The sequence below is a fragment of the Jaculus jaculus genome, chromosome 4, assembly GCF_020740685.1.
Source record: "Jaculus jaculus isolate mJacJac1 chromosome 4, mJacJac1.mat.Y.cur, whole genome shotgun sequence".
NCBI lineage: Eukaryota > Metazoa > Chordata > Mammalia > Rodentia > Dipodidae > Jaculus > Jaculus jaculus.
Window position 1 is genome coordinate 167297573 of NC_059105.1, and position 18138 is coordinate 167315710.

Sequence of the window (18138 nt, forward strand, 5' to 3'; positions counted from 1 at the left end):
CTTAAATAATACTGTCAAGAGGTAGCCCAATGAACTAGCCTAGAAATGCACAAGTTACCAAAACTGGTGCAAAGACACATACAAAATTTAAATAGGCCTGTAACAGTTAAATAAATGAAATTTAGAAGGAAGGAGGGGTAGGGGGGAAGAAGGGGAGGAAAGAGATGAAAGAGGGAGGGAGAAAAAGACAGGAGGGGTGGAAGGAAGAGAGAATGAAAGAGAAGGAAGGGGAAAGAAGGAATTTGAAAGGGAAGGAGAAGAAAAACCAGCCTGCCTCAATGCAAATGGCTTCACTGGTAAATGCTATCCAACACTTCAAAATAAAACAAAACAAAACAAAAAACTACTAATCTTTCACAGAATTTTCCAGACTATATGGTAAGAGTACTTTTCACTTCACTCTATAAAGACATTACCTTTTTCAGTAAAAGCCAGACAAAAACATCACAATAAAAGAAAACCAAAATTTAGTATCTCTCATGAAAATAGACACAAAAATCCTCAGCACCTTATTAAAATTCAGTGATATCAGGGAGTATTATATACTCTGACCAACTAAGACTCATCTCAGGAGGGCAAGGATGACTTGAAAATAACATTTTCTGTGATGGTTCCCAACATAAAGATGATACTTCCTTCCCATATAGACCTTTTATGTTCAAGTCGCTATGAACCTGGCTTAAAGGCTGAATGTATATGATCTCATTCATTTTCTGGGGCATTTTCTGAGAATCTCGAACAGGATTATTAACTTTATTTAGAATAAAAATATTCTACCTCCTCACATCCCTGTGGTGTCCAGTTTTACCTTATCAATCAGTGGTAATCTCATCAGCTGCCCCGCAGGAGCCACCCTCGGACGTCGCTGAGGTTCTGTGACAATCCTTGGAAGATAATACTTACAAAACCAACTAAATCTGACATCTGATTATTGTAAAGGCACGGACATGCAACTCTCTCTCCCAGAGAAGTGCACAATCTGTAACATACATCAGTGCAATGATTAGAGATTAATTTACTACTAAGATTAGAAAAGAAACAAGATTATGAGATCAGACTTACTTCATTCTACATTGCAATAAGCTTTTTGTTCAGAATGATAACCAAGACAGAGAGTGAAGGAGAGAGCAAGAAAGAAGAAGGGAAAATAATATATAAGAGAAAGAAATCAAGGGAGAGATAAAAGTGAACATGCTTTTTTCTTTGCAGACAAGATATTATGTAGAAAGTCAAGTAGTGGGGTTGGAGACATGGCTTAGCAGTTATGGTGCATGCCTGCAAAGCCAAAGGACCCAGGTTCAATTACCCAGAATCCATGTAAGCTAGATGCACAAGGTGACACATGTGTCTGAAGTTTGTTTGCAGTGGCCAGATGCCCTACTGTGCCCATTCTCTCTCTCTCCCTTTCTATTCCTCTTTTTCTCACAAATAAATATTATTTATTTAAAGAAAAAGAAAGCCAAGTAATGCACATAGACGTTCATGAGTTTAACAACTGGATGCAAGAGATATATAGAAATCAATTTTATTTCTACAAGCTAGCAACAATGAAACTAAGAAAACAATTCCATTTATAATAACAGTAAAAATAATATAGACATTTTTGTAGAAATTGACAAGTTTCTTCTAAAATTTGAATGACTATAGAAATGATTTAAAATAAAATAATTATGAAGAAAGGAAACACAAGATGATATATTTCCTTATCTTAGAAAACTTACTATTAAAACTACAATAATGAAGACCCTAGGGTTCTAGGATATAGATCAGTGGAATAAAATTGATAATCCAGAAAATTATCCTTATTTTTGGTCAGGTGGTTTTGAAAAACATATCAAGGTACTTTGGCAGGGGAAGAGATAGTCTTTACAGCGAAGTGCTAAGTAGTTGGTGTCCGGATTGTATGATTATATGAAAAAAAATTTTAGGCCTAGAGAGATGGCTTAGTGATTAATGCACTTGCCTGCAAAGTCTGAGGACCCATGTTCATCTCCCTAGGTCCCATGTAAGCCAGATGCACCAGGTGGTGTGAGCACAAGGTAACATATGTGCACAAGGTTGAGCACGCATCTGGAGTTTGATTAGAGTGGCTGGAGGCCCTGACATGCCAATTATCTCTCTTGCTCTCATTCTTGCTCTCTCTCTCTCTTGCTGTTGCTCTCTCTCTCATAAAAAAAAGGTTTTAAGAAATTTTAGATCCTTATTTTACACAATACATAAAAATTACCTCAGAGCTGGAGAGATTGCTTAGTGGTTAAGGCACATGCCTGCAAAGCCTAAGGACCTAGGTGTGATTCTTCAGGTCCCTCATAAACCAGATGCACATGGTTGCACATGCATCTGGAGTTCATTTGCAGTAGCTAGAGCACCTGCTGTGCCCACTCTCTCCCTGCCCCCTACAATAAAAAAAATATATATTTCAAAAAATAAAGCTGATAACTTGAATTTCAGCAAAATTAAGAACTTTTCAAATTCAAGCAATATCATTAGCCAGGCATGGATGCACATGCCTTTAGTCCCAGCACTCCAGAAACAGAGGTATGAAGATCTCTGTGAGTTCAAGAGTTCAAGGTCCGCCTGTGATTACAGAGTGAATTCCAGCTCAGCTTGGGGCAGAATGAGGCCCTACCTCAAATATATATATATGATATAAGTGATGATTCATGGGCAGGGGAAAGTAACTGCAAGACTTAGATTTATAGAGCAGATTTAACATAATTAGTAATTATAAGTTATAAATTATAAAGAAGTTAACTTCATAGTACATAAAGATATATTCAATCACAAAAGAATAAACAGCCCATTTAGAAGTTGGGAAATTTTTGAGTAAATATTTCACTGAAGAAGATGTAGAAATTTCTAATAAACACATGAACAGATGATCACATCATTAACCCTTAAAGAAAAAAATAAGCTAGATGATACATTAACAAGTTACTAATTTTTTAAATAGGGCAGTAATTATTCATAAAGATACAGAGAAATGGGAACCCTTCTATATTTCTTGTGGAAAAGTACAATAGTATAGTCAATTTGAAAAATAGTTTGGAAATTTTTTAGGAGTTGAAATAAGCCACCTGCTCCTAAGACCCAGAAATTTCACTTCTAGGTATCTCCATAAGAGAAATGAAAACAAGCCAATACACACATACACACACACACACACACACACACACACACACAGATTGACAATGGAAGCATTATTCATAATGGTCAAAATTTGAAATCTCTCGAAATGTCCATCAAATGATGGATGGATTTTAAAAACTGTATTCTTCCCAAATAATATATTACCATGTATCAACAAAAGAACTTACTGCACACAGATAAACCTTAAAAACATGTAAGTAAAAAGAGGACATGTTTTCTATTTGAAAATATGGAAATATTAAGAAAAGGAAAAGGCTCATAGATGGAAGGCTGGCTAGTTATGATCTGCTAGAGGTTTGACTATAAAGATGTGAAGGAAATTTTGGAGTGATAACAGTGTTCTCAACTGGGTTGTGTTGGTGGTTATAATAGTTCTAGATTTACTCACCATTGTGGATGCTAAGGGTAATTATGCTATAAAAGTTATGTCACAATATACTGTTGTAGTGAAATTATGCTCATTAAAACTGAAAAAATAGAAACAAACATGGATGATAGAATTTTCACTACATAACCAATGTTAACACTTCCAGTGATAAATTATTGATGTGATGTATTTCCTGTTATTATAAGAAGGACACATCTTCTGTTTCATATTCATCTCTAATACTTACAATACCAATCTGGTTGTGAAAAAACACTGGAAACATTCAAATTCAGTAAAATAACACAAGCTATGTAACTATTGTATTCAAAACTAACAAGAAGAGCTAGAGGGATGGCTTAGTGGTTAAGATGGTTGCCTGCAAAGCCAAAGAACCTGGGTTCGATTCTCCAGGATCCACGTGCACAAGGATGCACAAAAGGGGAGCACACATCTGGAGTTCAACTGCAGTGGCTGGAGGCCCTGGTGCACCCATTCTCTCCCTCTTTCTCTGTCAAATAAATAAATAAACAAAAATAAAACAAAAAACTAAGAAGTCGGGCATGGTGGTGCACACCTCTAATCCCAGCACATAGGAGGATCGCTGTGAGTTCAAGGCCACCCTGAGACTACATGGAGAATTCCAGGTCAACCTGGGCTAGAGTGAGACCCTACCTTAAAAGAGGAATAAAACAAAACCCCAAACTAAGAAGATGATGGAAAATAAACACTGTTAAATTTGTCAAAAACTAAAGGCAACTACACACTCATGCTACCTCAATCCAATTTGATATCTTATATTAGATTCTTAGGACAGGGAAAAAAACATCAGGGAAGAATTGGTGTCATCTGAATAAAGCTCACACTTTCATTAATGGCTTTGTATCAGTGATAATTTTTTAGTTTTGACAACTTAACCATAGTTCTGCAACATAATATTAGAAGTTGGTGAAAGAAGTTTTGGAACTCTGTTTTATCTTTGTCGTTTTTCTTTAAATCTAATACTGTACCAAAATAAAGAGTTAAGATAATGAAAAGAAATAGGCATTTTATAGATTATAGGCAAATTATCAGAGTGTCTGGATCTTTAAATTTTCATGCAAACTAAGCACCTATGGGAAAAATGTGAGTATGAGAGGGTGAGGGAAGAAATTTTAACAAAACATTTAAGTGGATTATTTGAGAAGAATAGAATGTTACTATTGAAGAACTGTTTTATTTTTGAAGTGTGTAAAAGCCAGTTATCCTTAATAAGTATCCTTAATAATTGATACAGAACTATTCATGGATGAGATAGTGCAGTGTTCCATATTGTCTTTGAAATGATCTAAGTGAAAGAAAAGTAGAAATGAGTTTTGGTACAAAATGAATGAAAGGCTATGAGTCGCCATGAGTTCACCTTACTTTTACATGTTTGAAATTTTCCATAATAAATTTCTGTAAAGGAAAAAAAAAATCGTTAATCTGTAATTAGCTTTCTGTGCTGACCATAGTCAAGACTTGTACTTTTAAAAATCAAACATGTCAAAATAAGTAAGTCATAGAGAGGTGAATGAACTCAAAAACAACCAGAGAAAGATAAAAATCAGGGCTGAATTGCTGGGAGAACATCAAGAGAAGTGCTTGAGTTAACCGACCTCCTAAACTGTTTGTTCTTTCTTGAAGTTCTGCAGCCTGGTGATATCTGAGCTGCTATGTGTGTGAGGATTTTCAAAGGTAGAATGTGGCCACCTGCATGGCCCTCCTTTGTTACTACTCAGTGTTACTGCCGGTCTTTTTTGTTTGCCCCCTTTGGCCACCTTTCAGGCTTTGTGTTGTGGCTTTGTGACTCACAAGGTTGGTTACAGAAGTTGCTTCTTCTCTAGGAAGGCCCTGCGGACTCCTTACCTAGTTCACAGTATAAACCTCCCTTGCTGGAGGCTCTCTGCACAGGGAAGCATCTTGCAGGCTTTGTGAGTTGCGTTATTACTTGTCTCAGGAAATTATTACATGTTGGCTGGTCTATAAACCCTTAAGTATTTTTTTTGTCCTGATTAGAGATGTCTAGCTCTGGTTGTCAATTTAAATAAGATTGATGTATGTGACCAAGAAAAAAATAAATAAATAAAGATTTTATAAACTGACATGTCAGGAGGAAGTTACTCCTATTGAAAAGAAAACATATGCCTATAAGTTTGCCATTTGAAGGTGGGCTCAGTGTACAGTTGTGAACTTGAAAAAAAAAATGAGGATGTTGAAACATAGATAGCAATGCCAAAATTAGATCATATCCTGATTTCTGCTCCTTTATCTCACTTGACAGGACCTCATAATGTTTAACTTTCCTTAATAATGGGCCTCTCACACAATTTCTACTAAAATGAGCCCCCATACTCAGTGACAGTTAGTGATCTGTTCATGAGGCAGATATGAAGAGGAGCAATATTCATGTCAAAGACAACTGGTCCCACTTCCAGGTCCATCTTTGGGCCAAGATATGTAGTCGCCAACAGTGAATTGGCGACTGTATTTTTTGAGTCCTGGCGCAAAGCAAGATCCATCTGTTTTGCCCAGCCGTTTGCCTGAGTGCTGCAGAATGGCCCTGTGATCCGTCTTCTTTGTAGTCCTGTTTGAGGTTAGGTATAGTATAAATAAACTGCAGTTGCCGTAATGAATGTATCATAGGAATTAAAAGTGGTGGTGGTGGTGGTAAGTGGTGTTGTGTCTCTGTTTCCTCAATTGTTCTGTTTTCTTTGGACTGGAAAACAGACATTTAAGAATGAATATGTCATCTGGAAGGATAGTTGTGACCAAGTTTTCCTCAACAGGATACAAGATGTTATTTTTGAGCTTCATTACCCCCACCAAAGGAAGAAAGGAAGATGGAAGGGAGAGAGGGAGGAAGGGAGGAAAGAAGACAAATAGAGGGAGAAGATGAAAAGGGAACAAATAGAAATTTTTAAAAACGTCAAAGAAGACAAAGAGGAATGATAGGAGAGGGGATGCAACTTTGTGGACCGTTCAGAATTCACTTCATTATTTTAAACACTTAATTCATTTCCCTCTCCATCTGGTGAATTGAGGAAAAGGAAATCTGACTGGCATTTTAGAGCCCACTTTCTCTCACCCCAGACTCTGAGTCAGCCTCACTAAGCATGTTTCCTCAGTGAGTAGAACCAGTGAGTTGATACCTTTATGTAGAGGTGGACACCCTTGATATCTCTGAATCATTTATCAGGGGTGATTGTTACTCCATATAATCTCGGAGCAGTTATTTTTGTCAGTAACGTTCATGAATGTTTTGTTACCTTATAAGGATATATGTGTTCTCCCCACCTCTTATTCAGTTGTCCCTGGTGACGCCTCCATAATTTCTGTCTTTACACTGGTGCTTTTTTAGTCTAATTCAGACATTTGAGAAGCAGGGAAAAGTTTAGTCAGTCAGTGATTTTAAACAATCTAATCCCATTCATGGGTAGATTTAGTATGAAGTGTTTAGCAAGTTGCCATTTAAAATATATGTACATTAAATAGACATTATCTAAATAATTCTTCCTTATATTTCAAAGAAACAAGAAGACAGAATTTGTAAGTGAGCACCAGATATATTTTCTAATACTTTGTTTAATTTCAGGGGTTACTTATGATCATGATCTTGTATCAAAATGTTACTTTGCATTATGTGAGGTCGGACATAAAATGTACCACAATCAGTGCTCTGGATAAATTTCCAAAAATTACTGCTCCAGAATAAAAGAAGGAACATTAATTATAATAGTTCTATTTTGCATCTAAAATATTTTTCTAAATACTAATGTGCCTGTTATTCAACTTTAAAAATATACATTACTTAATGTAACATGTGAGGTATTTTTTATTTATTAATTGATTTATAGATGATAGTGTTTGTGAAAAAAAGTAGCAAGGCATTTTAAGCCCAAATATTTGTGATATAATTAGAAAGCTTAATGTCTGGACTCTTCTGCAGATTAAAGGTACATATTTTATAACACATAAAGTTAAATCCAAGAGGTCTCTCAAAACCCGGCTGCTGTTCTTGGCTTAGCAGCGGTACATGTTTCAGGAAGTAAAATTGACGTGAGGTCAGGCACGCTGAACTCACAGTACATGGCTGGGGCCATTTGTATTGCTAAATATGTCTGCTCGCCTCTGCTGTACCATCTGTTTTCTACCAGTCATTTGAGAGCACATAGCTCTAACATTTCTCCAGTTATCTTTGAAACCATAACTTTCCTTTTACATGTATGTTCAGATCCATAGATGTTATGCTTTATTCTCTGAGCTCAGTATTTTCCATGACTGTTAGGTAGTGGAATTATTGCTTATGAAGTTTTAAAATATTTCTTCAAATATACCAAAAATTCACTAAGACTAATTTTGTAATAATAACATGAAATCCTTAACACAGATGCATGTTTGGTTCATCTTTTTGGAATTTCTACCCCCACTTTCTTTAGATACTTATCATTAAAGAAAACTACCTTGGGAAAAGGTTCCCTTTTTTAACTTTTTCCCCTCTTTTTATTCCTTTTTCTTTCTTTCTTTCTTTCTTTCTTTCTTTCTTTCTTTCTTTCTTTCTTTCTTTCTTTTTTTTCCTCAGCAGGAAAGAAAAGCTACGCTTGACTGATAATGCATTGCTTTGGATGGTGAAACATTATGAAAGTTTAATTTTTAATTAAATCTGAAATACCAATTATAACTGAAAGAGATTTTAACCTGTTTCTTTTCAGACTGCCTGAAGTTACATTTAGAGACTGAAATCACTGCACCTTAAAAACGAGAGACTGAGCTGCACTGAGTTCCTGTAAGTGGAAGCTTTTTCTCACTTCCCTCTGTGATTCTGCACCAACTCAGAAAGTGACAGAGACAGACAGGAGTAACAACACTGCTATTCTAGATAGACAAGAGTAAAAAACACTGCCATCCCAGACAGACAGACAGGAGTAAAATATACTGCTAGCCCAGACAGACAGGAGTAAAACATGGAATGTCCCTGAAAAAAAAAATACATCTTGAAATGATTTTCTGAGAAGAAGTTATTGTGCTCAGTATTCATTATCAAGTAGTCAAGTGAAATGGTAAAGTGTTTCTTTTGGCTGGTGCGCATTCCACTAAGGAAGATGTCATCCACTGTGCATCAGTACGGGGACACATGCCCATTTGGAAAGATTGGTGTTTTGATACCAGCTCTTCAGACATAAAAGATTTCTTTTGATTCAAGGTATATTTTGTTTTCTTTTGCATAGTTGTTAGAAACGTGTTTAGCTGTGTTATCAGTGGAAATGAAGAGAAAGTTCATGATGACATCACAAGACTCTGTAGTGGGAGAACTTTGGGCAAAATGAAGTAAAATGCATAATTTTCTGTGTGCTTGTGTTCCCCATTCTGCTATGAAGTAGTCAAAATAGCGCATCTTATGTCTCCCCGTGAGCTACGAGGCTGTCTCGCGGAGCCCCATTGTTCCATAAATGCATGTCAGAGTCTACCACAGTCTGGTCTACCCTTATTTAGCTGCTGTTTTGTCAATGTACTTGGAAGAACAATTAACATTTGGGATTTCGATGTCTGAATAACAGGCACTGAATAGATCTGGAGCAGTCATGTAAAAGACTGAGATACCCCGGGTAAGAAAACAGAAGCTTATAGTAAGTACAGGAAAGACAGAAAATAATTTTAATGTTGAATTCAAAGATTATGAAATAGTATAAGAAAATTCAATCTTTTTCATGTTTTAGATAAAAATTGAACATTTTGAAAAAGAAATCTAGAGTTTATATCACCTTCTTAAATTTTGCAGCTTAATGTCTTTGCTAGTGAGTCTTAAAATACTAATGCTCTTTTGGAATGGAAGATGTGGGGAATACTTACAACATGATGGTCCCTGTCCAATGGAGAGCACTGAAGGTGATTCGCCCCTAGAGTAGTTTCATGCCTCTGCCTTTCCCCCAAGTTCTTGAAAATATACCTATTTGCATGGACCTATGAAGACATCTCTCCTTTGAGGGTATCAAGTAAAACAGACAGAGGGTGCTGTAGCACCTTAGGCATGCTGCCAGCCAGCACAGTTCCTAGCTAGCATGATGAATGAATGGCAGCTGTTGTTAGCTTTGCCCTGACTACAACAGTTGAAGACCACAGATAGAAAGGTCTCTAAGAATAAGGATTCATACACTGTTATAAACTTTAGCACTTAGCACAATAATAGTTAATCACAAAATAACTATTGTTTTTAATATAATTGTAAACACTTCTTAAAGTCATAAATTTGGGAGTACTTATTCCAAAGGAACTGAATGACGTTTTAGCAGTTAGGGACACAATTATAAAGGAGATAATTTGAAAAGGACCAATCTTCCTGATATCCAACTAGTTATCTGTCTCTTAGTAGTACAACCTTACGCTCATTACCTTACCCATCTTTCTTATTCTTCTCACCTTACTGACTTTATACTTCTTTGTTTCTGACCAAAATGAGAAATGTTCATTCTCTTTGTCAGGGAACTGGTCTTTTGTAGTTTCCCTTTGGCATTCTGTATTGACTCCACAGATAGGTCCACCTGACGCGAGCATGCTTGGTGATCAGCTGACTTAGTCTCACTTGTTGTCATGCAGGACATTGTTTCTCATGGAAGTGGGATGGGTGGTGCGATAGATGTTGGGTCAAGAAGCCAAGATCCTGAGAAGTAACAATGGGCAGAGTTTATGTTCATTACACAAAAAACCGGGACCAGTTACGCAACACCAGTAAGACCGTAACACAATATTCTTTGGGACTCACTTATATTTGAGCTAGCATTTTCTATCCCCACCCCACAATCAGTCTTCACAATTTATTTGCAAAAGGAATCCTTTCATTTTTATGAAATCAGCTCCCAGTGATGCAAATTAAGGCTCTCATAAAACTTGGCCTCTGAGGCAAAACTAAAATGACAAAATTTAGGCCTAGTGAATTGTACTGTCATCACATTGAATAACATTTAAGAACATCAAAGATACACGTGAAATTATTTCACATTTTTGTATGGCTGAAAACTGAAGTGATAAGGAGTTAAGATCAAGACCCCCATCAAACATTACAAGAGAAAAGGCTATGAAAAATTGAATTCCAGCTGCCTTGTTTTGATGCCAGTAGATACTAGGGAGTAAAGAGAAGCAAATGGGAGTGGAATAGAAAGTGTGGGAATATCAGGTTCCCAAATGTGCGGGTTGTAACCCATTAGTAAGCCATGATATGAATGAAAAGGAATCAAATAAATATGAGTAAAAGAAAATAGTTTGTTACATATGGTTAGATGCTAGAGCAAAAAGTAAGTATATTTCTTACTTAGAATTCTGTGCCCAATATATGAAAGTTTGATATTATTTTAACTGTTGATAACTCACAGATTTGTAACTTCAGCTATGATGTGTCTCTAAACCACAGTAAATATCTTTAACATCCATGTATAAATTTTGAAATAGAAGTTTTTCTGGTTAGCTGTGATAAAAAAAAAAAAGTACCATGCAAATTAAACTTGGTTTAAGAAGAGATAGAGTCCACCTTCACAGACAGGTGTGACCCCCTCCTATATTATATATTTTAAGTTAAATAATTCTATATTGACTACTTGACAATTTTTGACCAACACCATGGAATGTTGACATTTAAGTCTCACCTCATTTCAGAATTAATCATCTTGCCCAACCTTGCTTCATATTCCTTATACTTGGGCCATATTTCCACATCCATAGTTATTCATACTGTTTTTGTCAGCTGAAAATATTCATTCTTTTTTTTTTAACAATAAAATGCAACCCATCCTACAAAATTTACTTCAAATACTATTACTTCTGTAACTCCTTCCTCCTCTGACCTAGCCAGGAGTCATCCATTCTCCCTACATGCCAAATTCATTTAGCAAATGGAATGGCCTTACAGACAACCTTGTTTTTGAACTTCAGAGAATAAACTTATGTTATTGTAAGTGAACAAGTTTATGACAATAGGTCACATGTGTCCTAAGAAACTAATGTATGATTCATCTGTATTTCTCAACATTCCTTTTGTTTTGTTTAACTTTACTTATTTATCTGTGCATGTGTGCATACACTTGTATGCATGCACAAGCATACCATGGTCTTTTACTGAGAGAGCCTCTGCCTTTATGTGGATGCCAGGGTGGCAAGCTTTGCAAGTAGTCACCTTTACCCATTGTGCCATCCCTTTGTCTATATTTTTTGAGGCATAACTTAATTCTACAATTTATAAAACAAATTTGGATATTGTAGTTCACACATATAATCCTAACTTTCAGGATGCTGAGGTGGGAGAATTTCTGTAAATTTTAGATTAACCTGGGCTATACAGTGATTCCCAGGCCCAGCTGGGCTACAATGTGATACTTTGTCAAGAAAAAAACAAAACTAAGAAACAAAAAAAATGCACTATTTGTTATAAATGCTTATTTATTAGAGAATAATTTTCAGAAGTAAAGTCCATATTTACTTAAAATGCATGAATTCAACAAAATGTACTGCAACAGAATCATGAGTTCATTACTCAACTATGCTTCATACTGAGAATATAGAAATTATAAACAGTTGAGAGATCATATATACTTAGTACATAAAAAGATAATTACAACATTATGAAGTTTGGTCCATGAAGAGAACCACATGTGCATGACAGTGTATTAGGGATAGCAACCATACTCTTCAGCGGACACTCACAAGAGAAATCTGAAAGTAGCCTTCAAGTTAAGAATAGTAGGTTGGGAAGCGTAATGAAAGTTCCAGACGGCAACAGCACATGGATAGCCCTGCTGTGAGATGCAGAGACTTTGAAGGTGCGTTTCTGTGTGTGTAACTAAAAGGAGTCCAGGGTGGCTGGAGCGAAGCAGAGAAAGGTCTGCACATAAGGCAGGGAGGCGCCAGGAGGAGGATGTGAATTCCCAGTACTCTGTGCAATCACATCTATAGACATATAGTACACAAATCTCAGTTGAAGGACAGCTTTAAGAATAGAAAAAGACCAAAATAATTCAAAGCTATGTGGTACATCCATTCTCACAGAACCATACCTTTACTTTGAATCCTCACTGAGCTTGAGAAGAGTTTGGACTTCTGAAATTGAGGTCTACAGTCAAGACCACTTTTCCTGTCATTATGAACAGAAATTTCTAACAACCTTCTGATATAAGGTCAAGTTCATATCCTTTCTACATAATAATTTTTAAGCTGTTCTTGCTGGTGGGTCATTTATTTTTGTTTAGTTTTAAGCATTCCATGTGTAAGAATGGAACGAATATCAACAATGTGCTTTACTCTTAGACTTTGACTATTAAATCTTAAATTTATCTTTAATTTGGTATTCTTTATCATGTGAAATGACGAGAGGCCTGGAGGCATTGGAAGCCTTGAAAATGATTCATGATTATCTTCATTGTTATTGCCTACAACATGACTAAATTTCTGGATTAAAGAACAGTCTAGACTATTTTAAAGCATGATGCATTAATGCCCTAGAATGTTGCTAAGCCAGAATAGAGATACTGATTTGTTTACAAAGCGAGGGAAGTTGTCCCTTTTTGCAATTAAAGAAGAAAGAGTAGAGGGAATGTGAATGTTAAACCATTGAGATATGGGGTAAGCTCTAAAGATATGAGAATTTATCTGTTGTAATTCAGTAAAAAGAGACTTGCATCAGAAAATGTCACAGTAGTAGAGAACCTTAGGAATTAATTTTCCAACCTGCTGATTTTGGAGATGAACAAAATTCTAGAATTCATATCCATGCTATGTAGTGAATCATTAATTGTGCATAGAAACATTAAATGTTTGTATAGCCCAAGTGGCAAAGCTAGGACTACAACCCCAATGCTCAGGCAAAGTACCATACACAAGCTACCTAATAGCTTAACGTAGTTGCTCCTACTATAATTATGTGAAGGTCTTAGATAGGGAGGGGAATAATAAATATAGGAGATAAATCTGTGTACAAGCCAAAATTAATAACATATAAGAATAATACATATTGCAATCTATTTACTTAATCTGTGAGATAAACGTTGTCTTTAATCCTTACTACCTATCATACTCAGCAATCCCTGAACAAAGAGGGAACCATTCTATTTTGTAAGGAAAATACTGAGCCCAGAAAGAACACATAGCATATAAGAATGCAGAACCAGGATGTGAGTTTCTATTACTGCCAGACCTAATGTATTCCTCATCTATGAATACTTCCTCTATGATATCTTTATAGGTTGTACTTTGTTATCTTCTTTATAAATACATATGTAATTTTATTTTTATTTATTTATTTGACACAGAGAAAGAGACAGACACACACACAGAGAGAGAGAGAGATGGGTGGACAGAGAGAATAGGCATGCCAGGGGCTCCAGCTGCTGCAAATGAACTCCAGACTCATGTGCCACCTTGTGCATCTGGCTTATGTGGATCCATCCAGCCCTTGTTATCTTCTTTAGTGGTCCAAATGTCTAAAAAACCTAGAAAAACAGTTAAGAAAATAAAAAGCAACATTGATAAAGTATTGTCCCTGAAACAGTCCTAATGAGCTTTTACTGCCCCACATATATTAGCAAAAGCCTGAACCAGTGTTTATTGTCTGACCCAGGTTTCTTGTTTGTTTGTTTTACTTGCTTGAGACAGGGTCTCACGCACTACTTTGCAACTCTAATGTAGCCAAGAGTGATCTCAAACTCCTTACCTTCGTGCCTACACCTCCTGAGTGCTTTAATTACAGAAGTGCACCATCATGTCTTGTTTACCCAAAATATTCCTGTCATTATTCCGCTCATCTCCGTGTCTATCCTCCTGAATGCTGGTTAGTTTTCTGTGGTCAACATATCACAGCTCCTGATATAGCAAACAGAAGTATTATTTACGCTCTTACAGATTTCTTAAGAGAGAAAGAGTATGTTGAAAGATTGCTTTTGCAATGAATTATGTTAGTATGTTTCCAAACAAATGCAATGTTTGTATGTTTCCTCCGCTGAGGTGTGAGGACTTAGGAAGACTGACCAAGTTCACTGAATTAGTCTTTCATCTCTCTGACATGTTTATCTGTACCCAGCATTCCATTTCATACATTGTGGCGTCACAAGCCTAGGTCCTGTTTAAAAATATTTTTGAAAAGTGAATGAGAGCTTCACAGATCAATAAAATGGTATAACTCAAATGTTCTAAAATGGATATTTGGGTCTTATTTTTCTTAAGATTAATGTGGTAGAAGATGTATAACTTAATCAGAGGGAAAACTATATGAACGTGTTCAAACTCACTGCTACTATGAAAATGTAAAACCTTGAAAATCCAAACATAGTAGTTGTTTTCTGATGACTGCTGAGAGCTACATGAGTAATGAGTTCTTTGACCAAAGATGGATGCTCACATCTATAAATCCAGGAATTAGAAGCAAGATGATTACAATTTCGAAGCCAGCATAGGCTACATAGACTGGGTCTCTTAAAAAAGGGAGAGGAAGATGAACAAGAATAGAGAAGAAAAGAGAAAAACAGAGAAAGAAAAGGAAAAAGGAAATGATCTGTTTTTCAAAAATGGGAATCAGAGAAGGACACACACACCTAGCGAACACGTGCTGAGAGCAGGTCCCACTTTAGATAGGATTCGGAATCGCCTTCTGTGCGTCACCGTAATAGCACTGCATGTCAACACTTCCACTTCTGAAGAGGCTGTGTTTATGTGATTGGCAAAGGTACCTATCGTGAAACCAGTTTTCACTGTAAAATAGCAATCCGAGTCTGGGATGGGACACCTCATATCAGTATGGAAAGCAATCGTATGGTAATTTCAAGCAATATGACCTAGCCAGGGTTGCTTCCCCTCCTTGCTTTTGGGATATGATCACTGTGTTCATATCCATGAAAGGTCTTTGCAATCCCCATTTATATCTTCCAAAATAACTCAATAATACCCCCTTTCCTGCTTAACATAAAGGACTATTTTCTTTACCTCAGCCTTGCCCTTTGCAATATGTTGTAAGTAGCCCTAGATCAGAAAGATCAGAAGTGGGGCTGGAGAGATGACTCAGTGGTCAAGAAAGGGCAGAAGTGTACCCATAAATCTTTCCATTGTTAGGTTTTCTCATGAGGAAAAAAATATTTTCAACAATTTTATTTTATAATATTTCATTAAAAGTCTAACTGTGGCTCAACTTCAAATGTGGGGGTGGGGTGCCACCTTCTCAGAGGGTGACACCTATGCTCTTCAAGACTGGTGAGAAGCAGTTAGAAAGGAACAGCCACCTGCTTTCTCAGCAACACTGTGCCACACTGTTCTTTGTCCCACCTTGCACCTAAATGTGCTTACTGTCCCCAGAGATTACCTAAAAGCACCATTCTGAGTCACCTGGGAGAGAGAAGGGCATGCTGAAGTAAGAGTTCTTTCAGGGAGACTTGAGTCTGTGGCAAGGGTGGGGACTGGACTCTTATTAGTTTCAGGTTCCCAGAGTTATGAACCCCTTTGACAGTATGACTTCAGAGGCACAAGAAAGTAAATTGGCTTATATATGATAATTATTATTACAAGTTTTTTTAAATTTGTTTTTGTTTGCAAGCAGAGAGATGCGGAGAAGAGACAGAGAGAGGAAAGAAAGAAAAAGGGAGAGAGAGAATGGGCACACCAGTACCTCCAGCCACTGCAAATGAACTCCAGATGCGTGCACCACTCTGTGCAAGTGGCTTTACATGGGTATTGGGGAATCAAACCCTGGTCATTGAGCTTTGCAGACAAGTACCTTAATAGTTGAGCCATCTTTCCAGCCCCAAAGTTTATATTTTTCAATAAGGTCTTTTACTTTTTGGCAAATATAACAACTTGATTACATAGAAGCAGCTTAACTATGGTTATGGTTTTTCTGAATTGTTCTTTGCATATGAAATTTAAATATAGTGCAGCCTAATTCTATGATCAGTCATCTCTAAGTTGTTATTGTTGTTGCTATCAGCTTTGTGGATTTTGTCTTGTTTTTAGATTAGGGCCTCCTAAGGATAGTGACTGGAGAGTACAAGGGGCCTAACTAGACACTGGCTTCTAAATAAGATAGCTTAGATCCAGCTATTTAAACCATAAAACTTGTCAGTGAAGATTAGACATAAGGCCTTTTGGGAAATATAAAAACAGTTTTCATAAAGAGCCTTCATTTTGAGTAAAAACTGTCTCTCCCATGCTACCCATATTATCACTATATGCATCAACATAGGAAGGCAAATGTGATTGAAAAGAAATGGTATGGGCTGACACTCTAGAGGCTTGACTTAGGTATTCCCAAACACTGCATCTCAGATCATTTTCCTTCATTGTAGGGGACACTTTGCTGTACCGTATAGATATATGATGGAAAGAAAGGAAGTGATATGTGTGAAGTATTTGCAGTTCCATGGAATAAGGATGTTTCACAAATATCATGGATTGGGCTGGGGAGGATGGCTTAGCAGTTAAGGCATTTGCCTGCAAAGCCAAACGACACAGGTTCGATTCCTCAGGACCCACGTTAGCCAGATGCACAAGGGGGCCTCATGCATCTGGAGTTCATTTGCAGAGAGGCTCGAGGCTCTGGCACGCCCATTCCCTCTCTCTCTCTCCCTGACTTTCTCTGTCAAATAAATAAATAAAAATAAAATATATTTTTTTAAATATCATGGATTATAGTAGAAACACAAATCACTTTGAGGCCTCGGGGGTTGGGTGCTTATTCTGAACTCTTACTGGTTTGAAATGGGTTTGTTTTTGTGCTTACGTATAAAGAAATACTCCATGGTTGCTATGACTATTCACACATTGGAAACAATGACTAAGAAAAAAATTGCCAATGTGAGTTTTCTTCTTTTAAAAGATTGATTTTTAAAATATTTGATACTATAAATTCTCTGAGCATTTTCTCAAATTAAAAAGAAAATTGTTTTATCACATACTAGGGAGTGACAGTAGTGAGGGGAAGAACTGAGAATCAGGTACTAATTTTTTTTCTCAGTCACTGGTGGTGATGATATGCACTGAATGGGTCTTCAATAAGAATTCAATACCCAGAGTAAAAGCTTTATATAAAATTTTTCATTACTAAAGTGTTAAGAAAATCCTGGACTGGAGAGGTGGCTTAACAGTTAAGGCGCTTGGCTGCAAAGCCTAAGAACCCAGGTTCAGTCCCCCAGTACCCACATAAGCCAAATGCACAAGGTAGCACATGAGTCTAGAGTTTGTTTGCATTGGCTGGAGGCCCTGGTGGACCCATTCTTTCTCTGTCCCTTTTCCTCTCTGTGTCTCGCTCTGTCTAATAAATAAATTTTTTTAAAAAATATTAAAAAAACAGTGCCAGGCATGGTGATGCACCTTTAATCCCAGCACTTGGGAGGCAGAGACAGGAGGATTGCTGTGAGTTCAAAGCCTACCTGAGACTAAATATATAGTAAATTCCAGGTCAGCCTGGGCTAGAGAGAGAGACTCTAGTTTAGAAAAAATAAAATAAAATCCTGATTTCATTATTTCTATACATATTTACAATTATTAAAGATGATAGCAACATTAGCAAAACAATGAGTTATATGTATAGCTACTAACTTGGAAGGATGACCGTAATTTGTTAAGTGATAAGATCAAATCAT

General features: G+C 36.6%; 1 protein-coding gene across 5 annotated transcripts in view; it reads left to right on the forward strand.

Annotated features, from left to right (window-relative positions):
* Zbtb20 (zinc finger and BTB domain containing 20) overlaps positions 1-18138 on the forward strand; it is a 770503-nt gene that overhangs the window by 255398 nt on the left and 496967 nt on the right. For 4 of the 5 annotated variants that reach the window (XM_045146702.1, XM_045146709.1, XM_045146705.1 and 1 more), the window contains exon 5: positions 8245-8318. The exons of the other annotated variant lie outside the window; for it this stretch is intronic. The gene's annotated coding sequence lies outside the window, so the exon portion shown is untranslated. The remainder of the gene's footprint in view (positions 1-8244; positions 8319-18138) is intronic. 5 annotated transcript variants of the gene reach the window in all.